Source organism: Triturus cristatus, chromosome 3_1 (genome assembly GCF_964204655.1).
Source record: "Triturus cristatus chromosome 3_1, aTriCri1.1, whole genome shotgun sequence".
Lineage (NCBI taxonomy): Eukaryota > Metazoa > Chordata > Amphibia > Caudata > Salamandridae > Triturus > Triturus cristatus.
In genome coordinates this window covers 973,280,883-973,293,638 of record NC_140583.1, presented here as the reverse complement: position 1 = coordinate 973,293,638, position 12,756 = coordinate 973,280,883, and positions in this window count along the sequence as shown.

Below are 12,756 nucleotides of genomic sequence, written 5' to 3'. Positions count from 1 at the left end.
TTATTAGTTTGTTAAGTTACCTCTCTTTCAGGATGTCGACGTCCAGTGGTATGAGCCAACCACCTCAATTCTTATCTGAGCGTGGTGAGCCAAATTTACAGTGGAAAAAATGGAAACCACTTTTTGACTCGTACCTCATAGCCATTGGTGGGGAAAGATTCTCTGCAGCTAGAAAATAGCCTGTTTTACTCCACAATGTTGGCATCGAAGGTAGAAACATCTATGATAGTTTGGACCTCATAGCGATTGGAAGAGAAGCAGGTGAACCCAATGATGTTTATGAAATGAGTGTACTGTTATTACAAACTCACTTTGGACCACAACTAAATGTTGTAATGGAGCGGCACAAGTTTTTTATGCGTACCCAGGCAAAAGGTGAGAGAGTCGGCAACTATGTGGCGGCTTTAAAATCCTTGGCACAGCCTTGCGATTTTGAACAATTATCAGATTCCCTTATCCGTGATCAACTTGTACGATGCACTAATGACCTAAAGATCCAGGAGAAATTACTATCCCACAATCCCAACATTAAAGAGGCAATCGCCATTGTGGAAAGTATTGAACATACTTTCCACTGGGTAAAGGAAATGCGTAATACCAATGTTGCCCCTGACGCTAGTACTAACTTAATAAGAAGTGTCCTTGATAATTCATCTTTTGAGACCGCAGTTGCCTCTGTATCTAAGTCCATGGAAAATTTTGAAAAAGGGAATACCAAAGTTGACAAACCGGAAACCAATCCTAATTGGAACAGAGATGGCAAGACAAAATGCCCGAGATGTAGGAGCTTGAACCACGGGCCCAATTTTCCAAATTGTTTTGCCAGGGGTACCAGTTGTAGAAACTGTGGGAAAAAGGGACATTATGCCTGCATGTGTAGGAATACGAAAGTAAACATGATTGAAGACGAAGAAGTATTTTTACAGCAAGATATTCACTGCATGACAGATAGTTGTGACAAATCTGTACATGATGTCAAAGGAATTGACACTGGTAATGTTTCTGTGCCAGAATATAATATACTTGTAGGAAATGTATTGGTTCCTGTTCTTGCTGATTCTGGCTCGCCGTACACCTTGCTAAGTGATAAATTTTGGGATTCCACTCTCGCATTCAAAGAAGTAAAACTTTTGCCTCCAGACATTAACCCAGTGGGTTATGGTGGACAGAACATTGATCTTGTTGGGTTTTCCATCCAAACCATTATGTTTAAAGGCAGACACCCAGTCGGCAAGGATTAGGTTGCCAGGCGTAGTGACAATCTCTTAGGCTGGCAGCACCAAAAAGACCTTGGGATCATTTTAAATACAAATGATCCCGACCAAGTAATGCTGGTGACACCCCATGGCGAACATCTAGATATTATTGGGAAATATCCTGGAGTTTTTAATGAAAAACTAGGACTTCTTAAAGGTTTCAAGCACAGAATATTCTTAAAGGATAGTGCAACTGCGGTTGTACATAAAGTGAGGAGGTCCCAAATCTCATGTTGAAACCTCTTCAAGAGGAGCTCAATAGGCTGCATAAATTGGGTGTCATAGAAGAGATTGAATCTCCGGAGTGGTTGGGCCCCCATTGTTTTGGCCCCAAAGGACAATGGTACTAAAATTAGAATGTGTGTGGACTTGAGGAGCTTAAATAATGTATTTGGGTTGACAGACAGCCACTACCAAGCATCAATGAAGCTTTGGCAATATTAGGTGGTTCCTGTGTTTTCAGTGTCATGGACTTATCATCGGCCTACCATCAGGTCATGTTGCATGAAGACTCAAAGGCATTAACTTAATTTGTAACACCCTTAGGTGCCTATAGGTTCATTAAGATGCCTTTCAGTTTAGCAAGTGCTGCTGCATGTTTCCAAAGAGTCATGAAGGACGTGTTTGCAGGGATTGACTCTGTCCTATTTTTACAGGATGATATACTTGTTTATGGACAGAATAGAGACAAGCATTGACCTTGCAGAAGCAATTTTACAAGCTCCAGCTCCTTCAAACAAAGACCAATTCAAGTCTTTCCTTGGATTATCCGAGTATTACTTGAAGTTCGTGTACAACTTTGCAAGTGTTGTGCAACGTCTAAGGTTGCTACTAAAAAAGGGGGCTGATTTCAATTGAGCTGAAGACTGTGAAATTGCTTTTAAAAAGTTCAAAAGTGAAATTGCACTTATGCCTATCCTTGGCCATTTTGATGTACTTAAAAAGACCATCCTCACTACTGATGCTAGTGTACGGGATTTGGGTGCGGTTCTCTCCCAAATGGTTGATGGCAGCGAGAAGGTAATTGATGTCACCCTGCGTTCATTGAGGGGAGCAGAAGAGCGCAACTCAGTTATCGAGCGAGAGGCATTGGCCTGTTCGTGGGCCATCAACCATTTCAGATTCTACTTGTGGGGTTTACCATTTCTGATCCAAACTAACGACAAGGCTCTTGTACACATGTTTGCCTGCAGGAATGGTGAGAGCACTACTCCCAGAATCAAAAGATGGGTTGAAGCACTATGGGAAAATAACTTTACAGTTGAGTATCTGCATGGCTTTAAAAATGTCCCGGACGATTTCCTTTCTAGGATGCCGTTGGAGAAAAATGTGTTGAACTCCTCTGACTGTGCTGTATCCTGGGTCAGAGTGTGCACTCAACAGGGAAGAGTGGAGAGCCTGTGCTGAATGTGATGATTCAAGGGGACCATTAATGGAGCTTATTGCAAATGGGTGGCCTGCTCTTTCTGATGTGCCTAGTTCTGCTAGGGCGTTCTGGAATATTCATGATGAGTTGAACATTGTGCAGGGAGAAATTTTCCGGGGCAACAAATTGATTCCTCCTCGCTCTTTGAGGGAAAAAATCATCAACTTAGCCCCTGAGGGTTATCTGGGACATAGTTTGACCAAAGCAAGGGTCAGGGAATCCTACTGGTGGCCAGAGGTTGAGAGACAGGCTGAGGAAGCTGTCAGAGACTGCACCATTTGTGCTGGTAATGATAAGTCCAGAAAAATCAACAAGGCACCGCTTTCTCCTGTGGCTTTACTTGAACGCCCTTGGTCTAAGCTTGTCATCGACATTGTTGGACCATTCGATGTTCTAGCTCCCTCAGAGAGGTTCGTAGTTGTCCTAGTTGACTATACCTCAAAATGGATCTCTACATGTTGCTTGAGCTCTGTTGTCAATAAAATGTCATTGAATTTCTAAAAAATGTGTTCACTTGACATATTAGTTTCTGATAATGGGGTGCAATTCACCTCTCAAGAGATAACAGATTTCCTTAACAGTCTTTCCATCACACATCATCATACGGCCCTTTACTCTCCACAAGCCAATGGCCTAGTGGAGAGCATTAACAGGCTGGTAAGAGCCTGTGTCCAAACTGCTGTCAAAACTAGGTCCCCTCTTAGAGGTGTTGTTAGAGAAAAATTATGGGCACACAGGAACACTCCCAAAAGGCGTTACAGGTTGCTCTCCGTTTAAAAAACTTAGACACAGAGCAGCTGGTTCTAAACTCAACCCTGTATGGTTGAGTGTTAAGGACAGAAACAATTCTGTGAATGACTCGAGAATCAAAATAGGGTCAAGAGAGTTACAAACAAAGGTTTGATAACAAAGTGAGGGCACGGAAGTGTGACTGGAAGGTGGTTGATTTTGTTTTATTAAAGAAGGCGGTGTGGTCTCCCAAAGGTGAAACCAAATTCTTTGGTCCCAAGCGCATCATTAAAGTTATGAATAATGTTGTCATGTTCACTGGTGGTGATGTTTGGAGCATGTCTCGCCTTTCAAAATGTGGGAATGAAGATAGCAATGTGGGTTTTCAGTGTCAGACTGGATGCTCCCAGAGTTGTGCTGGTCGTTTCCGGAGTTGTGAGAGCAATGTTCAATCTGACTCTCCTAGTCATACCATCAGAGCTAGGAGGCCACCTTCACATCTCCAGGATTATGTTCTTAAGTAATGTTGTTAAGTTATGATGTTACCTTTCTTCTGCCTCTACCTTTTCCTGTTCGCCTCATCCTTTCACTGTTCTTTTGCATTGTAAAGGGAAGATGTGTTGTAACTTGCCCTTTAATTGTTAGTTCCTTTTGTGAATGTTAGGTATGTCAGCTGCAGAACACTGAGACCTCAGAGATTGAGTGTCAGCTCTAGCGTCCGCTGTTGGTGTGGACTGTCTAATGGGTGTACAATAAACTCATCCTGATGTTACATGAAGGTTTCTTCACTTTTATTAGAATCCTAGGAAGATACCTGTGGTATTGGAACCTTGCAAGTAGGGAAAGAGCCCCAATTCTTCTATGCCTTTGGAGAGAGAGCTTTTGAGAAGTTGGCCTTGATTTACAACCACACCATAAAGGTTGCTTGGCATGGTACAAGGTGGTCACTTTAACTAGTGAACAGCATATACCAGGCCAACTTCTCACATTGGTGAGGAGCGGTTGGATTTGAGCTTGCTGTGTTTTACCTCTGTAATCTCTTTGTTACCAATTGAAAGATCATACAGGTACCTTTAGGTACATATAAAACAAGATTAGATATACTTAAGTTCTACTGAACTTAGTTGTTGTAGAGCAAAGGGAGTAGCACACCCTGACTACAACTACTAGATAGGTTTAGTAGGAAAACCCAAGTGTAGGTAGTTGCAACACATCCACCCACACTTAAGAGCAATGGCTGGGGCAGAGGGGTCCAATGTACCCATCTCTGTCGAGAGTGACCCCCAGAGGGCACCAACCATCTTTGCTACCCTAAATCAAAATGAGCTCAGGCAGTTGGCAAATATCAGGGGCCTTAAACAGCCCAGGAACCCTACCTTTGCTGAACTCAGAGAACTCTTACAGGCTGATGAAGATCAGAGAGCTCTCAAGAAAACCTCCCAGTTAGACCCCTTAGGGACAGGAACAGGAGGCCCTCCTTCTGAAGATGCCACTGAAGTACCCCTTTCCCACAGTCGCCCCTTAGTTGAGAATCTGACTACAGATGATGAGAATCAGCATAGGGACAGGGATGACAAAGGGGGTGAATCTGACAGTAGTAGCAGTTCAGATGGGAGAGATAGCCCAGTGCCAGGTGTCAGATCTGGCTCAGCTAACTTAAGGCTACTGGGGACTGATAATGGGTTCACCCCATTGGATCTCCCTAGTGGACTTAACCAGGGGTTTGGGAGGCGGAGGAATCACTCAGGTGACTCTAATGCTTCTCATGCCTCTAGAGGCTCTCAAGGTCACTCCAGGAGAAGGATGACCAGCCCTCAGAGGAGGGAGCATGAGGCCAGAATGAAGGAAGCTCAGCTGAGAATCAGGAGACAGGAGCTAGAAGTAGCTCTGATGGAAGAGAAACTGAGTAAGGCTAGGCAACCTAGAGAGAGTGGGTCTATACCCACTGGTGGCAGCATTGTTCCTAAGGACAAAGATAGGGTCTTTGACAATAGGAACCTGTCCAAGGTTGTGCCCCCCTACAAAAGTAGGGATGATATCCACAAGTGGATGACTGCTCTTGAGAGAGCCTGCAAAGTGCAGCAGGTTCCTGAAGACCAGTGGGCAGCAATCTTATGGCTCTCCTTTGAAGGAAGAGGCAGAGATAGACTCCTCACTGTTAGGGAGGAGGATGTCAGAAACTACAGAGCCCTGAAGAGTGTCCTAGTTGATGGGTTAGGCTTAACCACTGAACAGTACAGGTTAATGTTCAGAGACACCCAGAAGACACAGACTCAGGACTGGTCTGAATACATTGAATGTGCCACTAAGGCTTTGGAGGGTTGGTTGCTGGGAAGTAAGGTATCTGATTATACAGGATTGTACAATTTGATGATGAGAGAACAGATTTTAAATAACTGTCAGAACCAGCAACTGCATCAACACTTGGTTGACTCAGATCTGACCTCTCCCCAAGAATTGGGAAAGAAGGCAGACAAATGGGTCAGAACCAGGGTTAAGCAAAAGAACCAGAACCAGGGCCAAGGGGGTGATCAGAAGAAAACTGACCAAAAGGGTGGAGATCAGAAATCCAAAGACCAGAAGTCTTCAACAGGGCCCCAAACGAGTACTAACGAGGGTGGGTCCCAACAACCTAAAGGGAAGAAGAAAGAAGGTCCAAAGAAACCCTGGTGCAAATCTTGCAAGAATACAACTCACTGGACTAGTGATTGTAAGAAGGGTGGAGCCCCCAACACTGTTGCCCCTAAGGCACCTGCTCCCAATACTACTGTTAGCAGTGTTGGTCCCCAGACAAAGGGTGTCGTGGGAATCCCTATGGGAACTGAAGGAGATTCTGACTTAGACAGAACCCTGACACAGGCAGTCTTGATCTGTGATGGGGACATGGATTTGTCCCTGACTGTGAGCCCCAGTAACCTGGGAAAGTACAGACAGACTCCTTTAATAAATGAAAAAGTGGCTCAAGCCTACAGGGACACATGTGCCAGTGTCACTATGGTGACACCAGGCTGTGTGGACCCTGGACAGTACATACCAGGTGAGAATTACCTGGTGACCAATCCCACCGCTGCCACCAATGTGAGAAGTTGGCCTGGTATATGCTGTTCACTAGTTAAAGTGACCACCTTTTACCATGCCAAGCAACCCTTATGGTGTGGTTGTAAGTCAACCTTTTCGGACTAGCTGCCCTAGTGGTAGCGTAGGCTAAGCAGTCTTTGAGGCTATACTCGTTAAAGCGTGTTAAGCAAGCTGTTTTACCATATGTAACCCCCCTTTATACCAATGAAAGGACACCACACAGATATATATTCAAAATATATATGTATTTATTACTCAAAGTATCCCCTAGACTCTTTATGAGCACAGGAGCACAAATCGTTAAACAAGAAGGTATTACAATATACAGAAGTTGCACTTTATATGGATAGGCCCTGGTGGCCGATCAAACCATATAAAAAAATAGTGGTATAAGTACCACGAACAGGAAAGGGAAAAGGCCTAGGGCCTCTAGAATCGCTGGGCCTACAAGGAGCTAACTTCAGTTAGTGACCAGGAGGTCCACGGGTTGCGTGTGCAGTGAGGAAAGTTACACGCGTTCTCCCATAGGTTTTCAATGGGTGCGTAAAAGTTCAAAAGTTACTGCTAGAAGGGTCTTCTGGATGGACTACGAACTTAAGACTTAAAACACAGACACTAGAGATGTTTCTCTACACTTGGGCACCGGAGTGCCAGCTTTACCTCACCCACAGGAAGCGGGTGCATAGGTCTTGAAGTGCGTCGTGTTTCGTCTATCGATTCAATGGAGCCTGATGACAAAGATGCTGCAGGCTGTGGAGATGTGGATTTTCCTGGTCAGTTATGTCCCCTATCTTGGACCCCAACGGTTCTATGTGCATGTCGCAAGTACATGTATGCTCCCTCCAGTTCCAGTTTTGATGACGCAAACACATGTGCGTCCACCGTCAACATGTCCTCTGTCAGATCCGCCATAAGTGGGCTGGATATTCCATTCCTAAATATGAAAGGCTACCGGCTTTATATGGTTCACTTATGCCATTTTACAGTCCAGGCAAGTAGGCCCTGATTCTGTCATCGAACTCCTTTTGCCTTCTGCCTCTGAAAGCTCTAGTTCAAGCCTGCATCCGTGACCATGAACTTTGTCTCATTCTCTGCGCAGCTCACGAAGCCTGACATCAGCCTATTCTCTGCCAAGAACTGTATTTCACCTTCGAATTATCTGCTTCCCCCTCAGCCGATGCATTCCTGCCTAAGTAGCTTAAGTAAACATTCTTCCAGTTACCAAGCAAAAAGGCCCATCTTCTCTGTCCTCATGCAAGTAATTCATAGCCCTGTTACCATGGAATATTCCTACCCCCTCGCATTCAGTATAGACACCCAGACGCTTGTACACGCACGCACAGTCAGTATAGAATAGATTCTGTCCGAGAGTCCTTCTTTTGTGGATAACATAGTTCTTTAAACATAGGATGTAGATATGATTTGGGATTAGGTTGACGTGACCCCCCAGACTTCTTGTCTCCACACGTAGAGCTAAATGTCAAATCCCCGTCACCCCCTAGTTACACGTCAATTACACGTCAGACTGCTGCGCGCGCATCAATGCCAAGTATTATCTTATAGATCCACCTATGTATTACATCATAGCCAATCATGTTCCTTTTTACTCATTATTACACCCATTTTCGGCAACGCACACTAAACGTCAATGTCCTTATCAATTGTTACGCCTACTGTATTCACTTCATTATGATGTATGTATTATAAAAGTTACTGCTTGTCAATAATGTATGTACTTCACTTCCTGAACTCCCGTGGTGATGGAACTTGAAGCATCCGATTATAATCGCTTATTGGAATAAAGCCCATTCTGAAAACTCTAGTATCACGGATTCTGCCTCTCATTTCATTGAGCTATTTTACTATGTTCCTGTATCAAATTCAGTCCCGGTAAAGGAGAAATATTTACCACATGATGGCGCCCGAACAGGGACACTTTCTCATCTCACGCGCCGGCGGTGCGTTGCAGGCCCGGTCTCCTGCCACAGCTGGACGGACAATAACGCGTACCAGCAGGATTTCCTGTATCTCCCTCCGGTCAAGCGGGGGCGACTGAGACTGCAATCAACACCCAGACGAGGCGGTGAGAAGTGCGAAGTATCCCGACCAGAGCCTAGCTGAGAGAGCAAGATCCGAGGTATACAGAGACCCACCAGTCCGACGTCAAGCCCAGTGTCCGACGAGTCGAGTCGAGTCCAGTCCAATCCGAGTCAAGTTCAAGTTACTGAGGCCTTCCGTTTCCGAAGCTACCCGGTGAGTACCATTGCTGGGGAGGCATTTCTGACGTGCACATAGGTTGTGCCGGTCAAGACGGGTTTGGGTACACAAATCCGGTCTGCACTGTTTTAACAGTGTATCTGTACTGTTTAGCAGTATATCAAGTATTCCGAAGTATTCCGAAGTGTCTAGTTATTTATCTAGTTATTATCGAGAATTAAGCTTGGTGATTAGTTATGCAGACGATCATCATTGTTGTTTCAGTTAAAGGTTTAATGTTAAATGTTTGAAGTGTTTAAGTATATCGTGGTATGAATGACTGTTCATTATCGTGTTTATTGTATTAAGTCTGTTCAAATTCAAGTATCAGGTCGAAATCAAGTATAAGGTCAGTTCTCAATATGCCGTTCTTTTCGAAATTAAGACAGATCACTACCAGAAAAGGGGTTCTCGAAGAAGCCGTCCCTATTCCTCCTAGGGACACTCCAGGGCATTTTATGTATCATAAACATGGATTAGACGCCATATTATTTCTTGATCTATGGGTAGACTACACCAAGGGATTACCAGAAAGTCAGAGGTGGCCCACAGCAGGGACCTGGGATGCAGAATGCATCATGAAAGTCGAGGAAGAGTTATGGAAAAGGAAAGTCAGACAGTCACAGAAAGACGCCGTTGAATTATGGCGTAAAGAATCACATAGACGAACAGAAAAAGCACGTAGACAGGAGGAGAAGAGTAAAGAGAGTTCCAATAAAGTTCGAGAGAATCTATTAATTGAGGAAGGTATCCGAGTGAAATCAGAACAAATAGACAGACAAAGAAATGCCCTTATGAATGGTATGTATCCCCTTCTGGCCGAAGGATTACCTAAGGCTACTCCGGAAACGCCAAAAGACTTGCCAACCCCATTGTTCCCCATAAAGGTACATCCTAAGGGGCATCCTAGAACCGCAGAAGATGTTTTTCTTTCCTCATATTTAGATGACGCAGCTCCCGAGTATGCCAATTCCGCCCCACGTAGACCGCCTACCAGGGAGGTTCAACGCCAAGATCCAGTACCCGTATCCCTGCAGCAACAAATCGAGTCACAAGTTCCGGCAAGCACATCGGTTTCTGTATCCGCTCCTACAGCTACTTCTATGGCTGTGTCCACACCTGTAGTTGCCGTGTCACGTTCAACGAATCCTTTTACACCCGACGCCCCAGATGGAGCCGCGGGAGGAGCTACCAATGTCTTTTCTACGCCACCCAGAATAAATAAGCTTACTTTTCAAGAGTCAGCACATTCACGTACACCCAAACTCCTTAGTGCCCGTGCGCTTAAGGAACTTCTTATAGATTGTAGATATGACCCGGTGCCTGGAAAAGAGGACGAAATGACCCTAGCATCATTGCGTATCAGACGAGCCGCAGTGTATTTAGCGAAGTTACCAGGAATGACTGCGCATCTAGATAATATATATCATTTTGTCCAAACAGGGCGAGATCCAGAATGTATTTACAGAGCTATGGAATACCAGAAAGTAGAGATACAGGGGGAACTGTTACGTTTCCTCATAAATTGTGTGATCAGAAATCAAGACCGACCGGGGGTAGACCCGGAAGCCATGAGAATTCTTACAAGATGGAGCCAGAATATATCAGAAGGAAGACATGATAAACAAAATTGTATAATAGCCATGTGCCGAAAGATCCGTAAAGAAATAGAACGCCTACACGAAGAGAGATTAGAGACAGACGAGTTCGAACAAAACGAGGAAGAAGGGCCAGGACTGCCCACAGGACAGTCAGACACCATAGCCTATGTAGGAAGAGGAAGATCTTGTAATAGGAATCAGACTAGATATCATACTGACTCAATACATCCGACGTGTCCAGATAATAACAGGAATTTTCAAATACCTATAATTAATATAAGGTCTAACGAGCATACGTTCCAAACCGCCGACAAACTACTCCGAGAACGAAGGGGTTATCATTTCCTCGATTCTATGGATGAACAAGATTTAGCCAGGGCAGCTGTCCATTGGGTGGACAGTCCCGGAAAATACAGTGATGATACAGTAGTACGCACGTTTTTGAATCTTACCCCAGATGAACAAAGGTTAGCTGGGATTTATATGATCCAACAACTCATTATACTATATCGGAGTCAGCATTCGGACCCTGGTCCCTTGCCTGACATACTGACTGACTTACTTATGAATAAATGGAGAGGTCCAGGTACTGAATTAATTAAAGAAATTCTAGAATCAAGAAAGCAGTATATTCTTTTCGTATGTTCAGAACATGTTCCATTGTCCGTCAAGGAAAGAACTACGTACCACATAGATAGACAGAATCCCTTACGAGAAGTGCACCCAATAAAGGGTGAGGACAATGAGTTTAAACGCGTATTTGTATATACGCCTATATCGAAAATAGAATTATTAGAAATGAAGAAAGTAGTACCCAGTCATGACAAGGACCCAGCGGGGTTTCACCGAGAAATTAAAGACATGTTACTCATGGGAGAGTATACCTACCCCGACATTATGACAATATTAAAGGTGTTGATGCCTGCTGGCATTTATGAGAAACTCAAAGAAAAAGAGTGGGAGGTAGGTGATCAAAAGATAGAATGGTCAGCATTAGAAGCAGAAGAAAGAGCCCGAGGTCCAGGTTCGGGGCTTGGGGACAAAACTAAGGCATTACCAGGACTACTAGTACAGGTACTGCCACGTCTATTAACTACGAAAAAGGAAGATTGGGGTACAATTTCAGCCTGTAAACAGAAGCAAGATGAAGACACTAGTGATTACTATGCCCGTTTTGAAAAATGTTTTGGTATAAATAGTGGCATAAAAGCAAGTAGCGAATCATACCCACATCTGTTTGTAACAAAATTAGTAGAAAATGCTCTGCCTCCAGTAAAGAATAGAGTATTAAAATTCGAAAGTACCTGGCAAGGTAACACTCCAACACAAATGTTACAAATGTTACAGTACCACCACAATAGAATTAAAGAGGAACAAGAACATGAACACAGACGCATGAAAGACACAAAACTGAAAATGCTAGTTTCCCAGACAGTTCCAGCTGAAGGACATAAAAAGGGTATGACACATTCCGATTCAGCAGGACCTGTAAAAGGGACATGCAATTATTGTAAAAAGCCAGGCCATTACGTACACGATTGTCCAGTTTTAAAACATAATATCGCCATAGGTAAAACACAAGAAAGATCACGGCCACTCAGACAAGACCAGAATGAACAAGGAGCTATACAGCATGTCCAGGCAATGCCAGCCGCACAACAGCCAATACAGTTTGTGCCAGCTGCACCCCCATTGCCTGTTGCTGCCACACAGACAACAACACGACAAATGTATCAGACCGCACAGTATGAATATCCCGAGTATCAGCGTTACGCATGAACTAGCCTAGAGAGGGAAGTTGACTTACCCCTTATCGAGATTCCTGTAGATCAAGAAGGACCTTATGTACATAGTAAATTATTAGGTCAAGATAGAAAATTTTTACTCGATACAGGGGCAAGTCGAACAACTATAAAACGTAGTGAAGTCCCAGGGGCACCCCTCTCAGGCTCACAGAATATTTCCCTGGGTTTTTCAGGCAAACCTATTGTTAATGAAGTGTCACAGCCTCTTCCACTTACGATAGGACCTCTGACCCGAACTACAGATTTATTGCTTACTAAATCATGTCCAGAAAATTTATTAGGAATAAAAACGTTAAAAGCTCTAGGAGCCATAATATGTTGTTCTCCGGAAGGAGTAAGATTGTTTTTACGTGATTTTAAAGGTCACTATGTATCTAGAGACATGGATCCCCGACTACAGACTCTACCTACACATCTATGGGCACAAGGCCCTACTGATGTTGGTTGCATGAATATTACACCATATCGAGTCACGCTAAAGGCAGGAGTGGTGCTACCACGAATGCGACAATACAAGTTACCACCAGATGCTGTAGTGGCTTTACTACAAATCATTGACGAGCTCATTGCCCAAGGAGTAGTTGTGGAAACAGACTCCAATATAT